The sequence below is a fragment of the Bombyx mori genome, chromosome 5, assembly GCF_030269925.1.
Source record: "Bombyx mori chromosome 5, ASM3026992v2".
NCBI lineage: Eukaryota > Metazoa > Arthropoda > Insecta > Lepidoptera > Bombycidae > Bombyx > Bombyx mori.
Genome location: NC_085111.1, coordinates 6,172,142 through 6,180,942, shown reverse-complemented (window position 1 = coordinate 6,180,942; position 8,801 = coordinate 6,172,142). Strand labels below are relative to the sequence as shown.

At 34.9% G+C, this 8,801-nt stretch overlaps 1 long non-coding RNA gene across 1 annotated transcript in view; it reads left to right on the top strand.

Annotated features, from left to right (window-relative positions):
• The first annotated feature begins 447 nt into the window (after positions 1-447).
• LOC134198896 (uncharacterized) overlaps positions 448-8,801 on the top strand; it is a 53,677-nt gene continuing 45,323 nt past the window's right edge. Inside the window, exon 1 of the long non-coding RNA XR_009973168.1 lies at positions 448-475. This is a non-coding gene — a long non-coding RNA (uncharacterized LOC134198896). The remainder of the gene's footprint in view (positions 476-8,801) is intronic.

Here is an 8,801-nt window from a genome sequence, read left to right as displayed (position 1 = left end):
AAATAACGTCAGTAGCTGGGAGGAAGAATTGACATTATATTGTTACTGCAAACTGAGTGATAAATAAATTGGTTAAAAAGAATATAAACGAATCAAAAAAAAATGGCTGCTTTTTCCTGACCTTAGTCCATTAAAACCATTTGTAGTCAGTTTCAGTCGTTCATAAAAACTGTTATGTATTCAAAATATTCTCCAAAAATAATAAAAAACGTGATATTAAATCGTAAAACTAGTTTTAAATAAGTTTACGACTCGCAAAGATTTATTCTCAATGATTTTGTAATCGACTGCTGTTCTATTTCATCACTAATGTGCGAATTAAAATCCTTGTGCCTGTACGAGCTTATCATATCATATCATATGATATTATCATATAAGCAATATGATAATATCGTAAGCACTAAGCTCATTATATTCTGTGACATATTTAATTACAACATCCGTGTAACAGGACCTACTTGAGGATGGCCTTAAGGTTAGTCGAATTCCGATTTAATTTCCAAGGATTTCTCTGTTCACGTATCTAGTCAGTTTTTTAAGGCGCATTGAGATAACAGTTTCGAATCTAATAAGAATTACAAAAGTATAACTGAGTGGTTTAGTAGCTTCATTGTTTGATCCAGTGGAGAGCAAAGATCAAACAACAGTATTAAATGTTGATCTCCGACCTATTGGTTACAAAGCCGCCATTGTAAAAAAAAAACGGTTTACGTGATGTTGTCTGTGGAAGACTTAGCTTATCGACTGTTAAGCAAAGCATTAGTAAATTTTATAGTACCTGTTAAAATATGTTTATTTATTAATATCAAAATAATAAGTTTAATTTATACTAGCGGCATCTAGTGGTCACAATATGTACTAGTAGTGTACCATAGTCAATTACCAAGAAATAAAGTACTTCATTCTCAACCGTCATCTCATTCGTTTCAATAAGTTATGGGCCCAGTGCAAAAGTGTTTCAAATAATTTTATATAATTTTTTATCGTGTATCAGAAAATAAATTATAATGTCGTCAGGTAGTTATTTATTAAATGTGCCGAAATTAAAAGGACGCGAAAATTATGACGACTGGGCATTCGCAGCAAGAAACTTTCTTATCTTGGAAGGCATAGACATCGACGCCATTCCGGTTGATTTGAGTCATGCCGAAGACCGAAAAGCGAAAGCAAAACTCGTCATGACCATTGATCCCAAGCTATATGTGCACATCAAAAATGAAACCAAAGTCAAGGATTTGTGGCAGAAACTACAAAAGTTATTCGATGACAGCGGGTTCACAAGAAAAATCAGCCTACTTCGAACACTGATATCCATTCGACTTGATAATTGTGAATCCATGACAAGTTACGTAAGTCAGATAGTGGAAACTGCACAAAGACTAAAAGGTACAGGGTTTGAAATTAATGAGGAATGGATCGGATCATTGCTGTTGGCGGGGCTGCCAGAAAAGTTTGCCCCGATGATTATGGCAATAGAACATTCCGGAATTGCCATAAATTCTGATGTCATAAAAACCAAATTGCTTGATATGAGTTCTGAGGTAGGTGACCATGACTCAGAAATTGCATTATGGTCGAAACAAAAACAAAGGGTAGAACAAAATTTTAATAAAAAATTTGAAAAACCAACTTCAAATTACACGCAAAATGTAAAAAAGATTATAAAATGCTACAAGTGCAAGAAAATTGGCCATTTTAAGAATCAGTGTCCTGAATTGAAAGAAAAGCAAGTAAACGCATTTAGTGCTGCTTTTTTTCATAGTGAATTTAATAGGGAAGACTGGTATATCGACTCAGGGGCTAGTGCTCATATGACATCAAGCAAAGAAAACTTATTGCAAGTGAGAAAAGTACACGATATGAAGGAAATTATTGTTGCAAATAATATGACTGTGCCAGTAGTGTGTGCCGGAAATTCACAGATTACTACTGTTGTGAATAATTCTCAGTTTGATATTAAGGTAAACAACATTTTATACATACCTAATCTAACAACAAACTTATTGTCAGTAAGCCAGTTGATAGCAAGAGGAAACAAAGTTTCTTTCAAAAGTGATGTATGTTATATACATAATCAACGAAATGAGCTTATTGGAATAGCAAATCTACAAAATGGTGTGTATAAGTTGAATACAGTAAGATCAGAGAAAGTGTTGGCGGCAGCAGTTCAGACTACAGATGCAAAACAGTGGCACAGAAGATTGGGACACATTAATAGTAATGATTTGCAGAAGATGAAAAATGGTGCTGTAGACGGAATATCGTTTGATATGAAGGCTAATATAAAAAAATCCAACTGTCAAGTATGTTGTGAAGGGAAACAGAGTCGTTTACCGTTCCAATTACGAAACCATAGAAGTACAGAATTGCTAGATTTAGTTCACTCAGATCTGTGTGGGCCTATGGAGGTTCGATCGATTGGACAGGCAAGATATTTTCTATTGTTTGTTGACGATGCTAGCAGGATGGCTTTTGTATATTTTATAAAGGAGAAGAATCAGACTCTACAGCGTTTCAAGGAATTTCAAAAAATGGTTGAGAATCAAAAAGGAACAAAGATAAAAACATTGAGAACCGACAATGGAGGGGAGTTTTCTTCAGATATGATGGAAAATTATCTGATAGATAGTGGAATTATCCATCAGAAGACGAACCCATATACTCCGGAGCAGAATGGTCTCAGCGAACGTTTCAACAGGACTATAGTTGAACGTGCAAGATGTTTATTGTTCGAGGCCAAACTGGATAAAAGTTTTTGGGCAGAAGCAGTTAACACGGCAGTATACTTGAAAAATAGATCACCGGCTTCAGGTTTGGACCAAAAGACACCGATTGAAGTATGGACAGGACAAAAACCTGATCTCAGTCATGTCAGAATATTTGGGAGCCCAGTAATGATGCATGTTCCTAAAAATAAAAGATTGAAATGGGACAAGAAAGCAGTTCAATTCATATTAGTGGGGTATCCAGAGAATGTGAAAGGCTACAGATTGTATAACTTAGAAACTAGAAAAATATGTACCAGCAGAGATGTCATTGTAATGGAACCAGATACTACTCAAATAGAAATAAACGAAGGACAGATAGAAAAACAGCAGTCAGCACAAGAGGAAAGTTCTACTGAAGAAAGTGAAATAACATTGACAAATCAGGATGATCCCACTTATGTATATGATTCAGAAAAAAGTACAACTTCTACTGAAGGAGACTCTTATCAGACATTATCTGAAGAAGAAGAGCTATCTGAGAAAGAAGAGCCTCGATTGGTGGAAAAGCGTACCAGGAAACCTCCTGAAAGGTATGGTTTTACCAATCTTTGTATTTCAGATGAACCAGAGTCTTGGTTTGAAGACATAACTTATGATGAAGCTACCAACGGTCCAGAGAAAGACAAGTGGCAGCAGGCTATGTCTGATGAACTTCAAGCGTTTGAAGACAACCAAGCGTGGGAGATTGTTAAACAAGAGGAGGCAGATAGAGTAGTACAGTGCAAATGGGTGTTCAAGAAAAAGCTAGAAAGCAATAACAGTGTTAGGTATAGAGCTAGACTTGTAGCGAAAGGTTACACTCAGCAGCATGGAGTAGATTTTAACGAAACTTACTCACCAGTGCTTAGATACTCTACACTTAGACTTCTGTTTGCATTAAGTGTAAAATTTCATTTTGAAATCTTTCATCTTGATGTAGTTACAGCATTTTTAAATGGTTTTTTAACAGAAAATGTGTACATGTACGCACCTCCTAGCTTAAATTGTCCAAGTAATTGTGTTCTTAAACTTAAAAAAGCAGTTTATGGTTTGAAGCAGTCTGCTAGGGCATGGAATACCAGAATAAATGATTATTTAATAGACATGGATTATGTAAAGTCAGTTTCAGAACCATGTTTGTATAGTAAAAAATGTAAAAATGAGCAGATTATCATTGCAATATTTGTTGATGATTTTTTCATTTTTTCTAATAGTAAGACTATGACTAATGATTTCAAGAAAAAGCTAATGTCAAAATTTAAAATCAAAGATTTAGGTAAAATAAAAAGGTGTTTAGGCATGCGAGTGAAATATGAAAATAATTGTATCACCATTGATCAGGAACAATTTGTAAAACAAATTCTTAAAAAGTTTTATATGAATGATTGTAATACAAAAGATACTCCAATGGAATGTAATTTGAGATTAAATAAGGCAGAATGTGTTGACAAACAGTTTCCCTATCAACAGCTTATAGGAAATCTTATGTATTTGTCAGTATTAACGCGTCCAGATATATCATACAGTGTGAGCTATCTTAGCCAATTTAATAATTGTTTTACTTCAGTTCATTGGCATCATGCAAAAAGAATTTTAAAATATTTACAAAAAACTAAGTCTTACGGTTTGAAGTTTACTAAAGACACTTGTAATTTAGAAGGCTTCGTAGATGCTGATTGGGCTTCAAATAGTATAGATAGGAAATCCTACACAGGTTTTTGCTTTAAATTGTCAGGCTGTGTAGTATCCTATGAATGCAGGAAGCAACAAACAGTAGCGTTGTCAAGTACTGAAGCCGAATACATGGCCATTGCTGAGGCATGTAAAGAAGCAATATATTTAAAAAGTATTTTATCAGATATTGTTGATTGTAATTATACTGTTGTAATCTACAACGATAATCAGGGAGCTCAAAAGTTGACGGAAAATCCTTTGTTTCACAAACGAACTAAGCACATAGATGTGCGCTACCATTTTATACGAGAAGCAGTTTCTAATAAGCTTGTAAAAATTGATTATCTGTCAACGTCTGAGATGCCCGCCGATATATTAACGAAAAGTCTAAGTGGTGCCAAACATAACTATTTAGTAAAATTATTAGGAGTTCAAAAAGTTTAAAAACGTCAAGGTCAAGTTGTTGTTCTTGATTTTGTTGTTAATTGATATTAGATTATTTTGATAAGTGGTGCTGTTAAAATATGTTTATTTATTAATATCAAAATAATAAGTTTAATTTATACTAGCGGCATCTAGTGGTCACAATATGTACTAGTAGTGTACCATAGTCAATTACCAAGAAATAAAGTACTTCATTCTCAACCGTCATCTCATTCGTTTCAATAGTACCTAGTAAGAAATATCATCGCAATTAAAACATAGTTGCGGTACAAATTCTGCCTTTGTGGAAGATAAAGGTGAAACAGGAAATGAAAACCAGTTCCAGGTATTATGTTTCGAGCGAAACATGCATAGTCGTGATATACCTATAATGCATGTGATCGTCTATTTAAAAAAATAAAAACAAACGTGTGGCACTCGGGAACTGCCGTAATAAAGCTATTGCATAGCATTCTTTATCAACTTATGCAATTATAATTAGACAATGATAATTTAATATTAAAACAATAATAAAACAAGACCACGCTATATTAAACATTAATAAAAGCAAAACCTTAACCGTCCCCTTCACACTCATAAGCTAGACCGCGCGAAAGAGAGATGGGCAGACTTTTCATGATGCGCATGCAGTGTGACGTCACGCCACGCGCTTATTCACAAATACTACACAAGCGCAACGTGTGAATGTGTTGAACGCAGCTACATGGTAGGCGGAGTGAGGGGTGTAAGGTTTTTTTCGTTACGGAATTTCATGATTCGGTCGCCGCGCTCAAGGCTCGCGATAAAAGCTACGCAATAGCTTAAAAAACAGCCGACTTTATTTTCGGGTTTTTCTAATTGAATTTATTTAAATATTTAGATCACAGTTTAGAAAATTATCGACAGAAAGGCGTTAAAGAATCGATGACGTCACAGTTCAACTCTGCCTCGACTTTGCATGCACGCACGTAAACTCAATTCGGGACAATGAACATTTTACGGTTCATATGGAACGTTGAACGTGTAATATAATTGTTCGCTGCAACATCGAATACAACACCGAAACGGAAATTAAAGTCTTCTCCGATGAATCATTTGAAACGTGACGCGTATCGAAAAAAAAAAAAAGGTTCGATTCACATACGGATCATGAAATCTTTCAATATTTTATTTTTCCTGCCTATGCCGATAGCCTTGAGAGGCTACTTCAGCTTTACCTTAACGTGTAGGTGAGCTCACGGGGCTCAAACCGAAAGTGTTGTTAACACTTTGCCTCAGTTTCCCAGAATCTACCACCGGATCGGAAACGCGACCCACTGAGAAGATCCGGCGAGAAACTCAGTAAGCTTCTTTCAATGACGAGTGTTGATCATAGGGGTTTTTTGTGATGCGAGTCTGGTGAGTGAGACAGCAGACCCGTCACGTAACGCGTCCGAATGAAGGTCGACACTTCGGTGGCTCTAACTTTGTAACGATCGACTGTATGTCATCAGATTGGCTAACCTCGTTTTTATGCAAAAGCAATTGTACGTTGTCTTAAAAACAGTGAAAGGGTGAATGATGTGTTTCGCGTTTTCGTTGCGTCAACCGATGCAGTTTATGTATGTGATACACGTTTTTTTTTTGTTGTTTTTTAATTAAAATAATAAACAAATTGTGCATTGAACTGAGCTTCTGTTTGCAGGGTTGAATGAACGAGTTCATTTATTTGTTAAAATCGATTCCGCTCTTTTGTTATTTGCGAATGAAAATACGAAATTGTATAGTTTATGTTGGGTAACATAATAATAGGTATAACAAAAGCGATATAACGGTACCGTGTCTATCATAGTACGACTTGGCGCCATTCATCGATACCCGATCAAGTATTTTTGTTTATAATTGGTAACCATTAGGGCTAATTGCTGCAGATAAGTTAATATGTTACGTGTTTTGTCGTATTATCCTGTTGCATTCAGACGTGACTCAAACGTGGTCTTAATATGGGTTTCCTGGTATTCCGAAAAAGGTATTTCGTTTCAATGCGAACGTGGAAAAGTAATATTACATGTATCTAACGATGATAGTCTAGCGCCAAGATAAGGAATTCAAAATCGAATGATAACCTATTCAAGTCGATTCCAAGCGAAAATCAAGTAGGTAAAACCGCTCACGGGTTTCAAACACACAAAGAAAATTATGTAGTTGTTGCCTACAGAGTGACACAAAAGCTTATAAAACTTGTTACAATACAAAATGCGGGTAAAGAATATAAATATTACACAGCACTGAACACGAAATGAAAGAAGCACGTGATTTAGTTGAATAGTTACACAATTTAGTTTTAAAACTTATAATTTGTAGGGTGCGAGCTTGCGCAGGCGGCGAAGGTAGCGCCGCGCCTCACCCGCGAGCCTCTTTCGGCTGCTTGTACTCTCTGCACACACTGCCCTCAGTAAATTCTTTGCATAAATAAGCGAGAAAGCTTTCCATATCCACGAAACGTATAGTTCCACGCAACTGTATTAAACACGATCACTGCTTCCGAAAAACTAAACTAATTCGCTTACCTTGCACTGCGTAGTAGCGATGTTCTAACGCGATCGATGAAAGAAAAACAAATGAAAAGCTGGCACACAGTCACGTTCGTACGAATACTTTGAGAGTAATGGCGCCGCCAGTCGGTCGTTCGTTCGTCGGGTCTCTCGCTGACTAGGAAGGCGAGCCTTGTTTGCTCAGTTACGTAGCCCTGGCAACTTCGCGCTCTGTTCTGTATACACGTTTCGACGTAAGAACGAACGAGATAGAACTATTATTATCAATACGTCAGCGGTTTTATACCTGGTGCAGCAACCCACATCAGCGATGCTTCCGACAAATTAAAAATACATATAAATATATAGGTATCTATTATTTTTGTATGCATAAAATGTTTATTATGCACAATGTTTAAAGTTTACATTGGGTAACAAAATCACAAATTCCGAATCGCATAGCCGAAGCGAAGTGAGTTGTAAATACGTGACTCCAGCAGTAAACTGAGGAGTGCTACCAAAAACCACAAGTAATAATATCCTGCCTTTACATTTTACATTTAATTTTAGCTATAAACTATTGCATATTCATAGTATTTTGGATATTGGTCATATGTAGTATGTAGGTTTAGGAATTACGAACTATTAGGTCGAATTAATACGTACCTAATTTGTTACTCTAGATTATACTCTTAATATTAAACATTTGGAAGCACACATCGTATCGTACCCAAAGGTACGTGGGATTCTTAGGTTTCATTATATGTTAAAAGGACATATAAGTAAAATAAAAATAATGTTCAATAAAATTTAAATTAGGTAAGAAATTTTATTATTGGTTACAAATGCTTTCTAAAATAAACTATGCTGCCATCTAGTTTCTATTACTTGATGAAAAGTTTTAGTACTAAAAATGAAGTAGTACACTATATTGCCAAAAGGTGGCGGTAGCTTATTTTTTAACTAAATGTTCCAGCAGATGGCACTCAAAACTTATAATCACAATTTAAAGCTGATAATAATATGCATAGAAATTGCCTATTTGATAATATGTTTTTAATATAGATATATATACATCTATATATTTTAACGATGGACCAAATGAAGTATTAATGTTATAGGTATAGTATATTTTTTAGTATTTTTTTTATTGCCCATTGCATATATTGTGCTAATTTTATTATAAGAAGTCTAAATGCATAATCAAATCTAATTGATTATTTTTGACTTATTCACAAATAAAGCATACTATACTATTTAATGCCATTTATAAAATATTCTTATAATTATTTTGAGTAATAGTTATAGAATATTCAATCGAATAAGTAAAAATAAAGTAAACCACAAAATTTTATGCCCATTTTAGATTTAGCTTAAGTTCCTTTTGATATGTTAGTGAATATTATGTGGGTTACAGTTTGGTTAAGTTTAGTGGCGTATATAT